Genomic DNA, 2,311 nt, shown 5'->3' with positions numbered 1-2,311 from the left:
GCTCTGGATTGATTATAATATGCAGAGTGCTCCAATCTCTAGCTCATATTGGACATGCAGCATGAGTGCAACGAAAACTAAGCATTCTTTTTTTGTGTGTGTGATACACGGGCCTCTCACTGTTGTGGCCTCTCCCGTCGCGGAGCACAGGCTCCCGAGTCGCAGGCTCAGCGGCCATGGTTCACGGGCCCAGCCGTTCCGCGGGACGTGGGATCCTCCCGGACCGGGGCACGAACCTGCGTCCCCCGCATCGGCAGGCGGACTCTCAACCACTGCGCCACCATGGAAGCCCCCAAAACTAAGCATTCTTATACCCCTGTCTTTTGGACCTCACCTGCCCTATAAAACCTCAAACAGAGATCAATTCTACAATCTTTTCTGTTTCTACATTCAGATGGCTGAGCACTACTAGGAAGAATCAGTACTCACACTGCTACAAATCCTCAATCAGCAAAATCGGTGGGGTCTCAACAATTCTTTTATCTGAACTCAGACAGTTCCTTCTCCCATTTCCACAACAACTTTTCCAAACCTTAATCATTCTCCTCTAGATCCCATGCAGTCTCAGCAGAGCATCTGGTCTCCTGAATCAACACAAGCACTAAGGCTGTAAGATATATTCTTCTGTATTTTTCCACTTGCCCCCTTCTACTAACTTAAATTCACCCATACTCATCCTTATCCTCTTTTTTCAGTCTTCTAGAATGAGGTCTCCTTATTACTGATTAAGCACTCCCTTTACCTAAACCATTTAGTACTGCCTCTTCTGGTACTTTACCCCACTATATAGACCTTCTCTTCCCATCACTTTCAGTTTGTTACTCTTAACTGATTCCTTCCCACTTTGGTCTATGAGTGTGTCATAAACCCTGGCTTGAAATTAAATCTTCCTCTAGCTTTCATCTAATCTCCGTCTCATTCACAGAAAAGAAGTAGGCTCACTCCTAAACCCACTATAATTGTACATCTACCATTCTACTGCAAACTATTCTCACTAGAATCACTAAAGACCAAATGACTGCCAATTAGATGTACATAATTAAACCTCTCTCTTATTCTTGGTTGTAGTTAAAACTGCTGACTTCTTTCTTATTGAAATTCTCTGGCCTCTTGGTGTCTGACTCTTCATTATCCTTGTTCTCCATGCACCACTGTCCATTCACTCTCCTTTTCTGTCATAGATAGCTCTTCCTCCAGACAAGCTTGACATGTTGATGACCTCTAGAGTTCCCTCCTTGGCCCACTGTTCTTACTCTGCACAGTCACCCCCAATGATTTCATTTGTCCACATGATTTCAACATTTCCAGTATGCTGATAACTTCTAAACCTAAATCTCTTGTTCCGGATCTCTTCCTTGAGATTGAAATCCGTAACCACCTAATATTCTGTAGAGACCTCAAAGATAGTATGTCTGAACCTGAAATAAGGTTTTCTTCCTAAACCCATTCCTCTTCTCTTATTTTCTAAATTAATGGAATTACCATCTAGCCATTGACCCAAGAAAAAAATCCAAGAGAGATTCCAGTTTTTACCAAGTTTGCCAGGATATATGTTACCCTGCATTTTCTTCTTAGGGCCTTACCATTTCAGTGCATGTTAGCCTGATCTGCTACTGCAAATCTCTCCTTCAGTTCTGATGGATAACTTTGCTGAGTAGAACGTTCTTGGTTGGCAGTTTTTTTCCTTTCAGCACTTTGACTATATCCATCCCATTCCCTTCTGATCTGCAAAGTTTCTGCTGAAAAATCTGCTGATAGTCTTATGGGGTCCCCTTGTATGTAACAAGTTGCTTTTCTCTTGCTGCTTTAAGATCTACTCTCTAACTTTTGACAATTTAATTGTCCAGATATGGTTCTCTTTTGATTCCTCTTTTTTGGTACATTTTGGGCTTCCTAGATCTGGAAGCCATGTTAGGGAAGTTTTCAGCCATTGTTTCTTGAATATGTTTTCTGCCTTCTTTTCTCTCTCTCTTCTCCTTCTGAGCCCTCTATAATGTGTATATTGGTCCATCTAATGATGCCCCATTAGTCACTTAGGTTATCTTCACTCTTTAATTTTTTTTTCTTACTCCTCTGATTAGATGAGTTCTACTGCCCTGTCTTGAAGTTCACTGACCTTTTCTTCCACATGACCTAGTCTGTTGTTGAATCCTTCTATTGAAATTTTCAATTCAGATATTGCATTCTTTAGCTCTATGATTTCTGTTTGATACTTTTAAAATATTTTCTATTACTTTGTTGAAATTCTCACTTCGTTTCTGATTGATCTCCTGAACTCAGTGAACTTTATGACCATTATTTTGAACTCCCC

The sequence above is a fragment of the Hyperoodon ampullatus genome, assembly GCF_949752795.1.
Source record: "Hyperoodon ampullatus genome assembly, chromosome: 5".
NCBI classification, from domain to species: Eukaryota; Metazoa; Chordata; class Mammalia; order Artiodactyla; family Ziphiidae; genus Hyperoodon; species Hyperoodon ampullatus.
Note: the sequence above shows the minus strand (reverse complement) of the source record.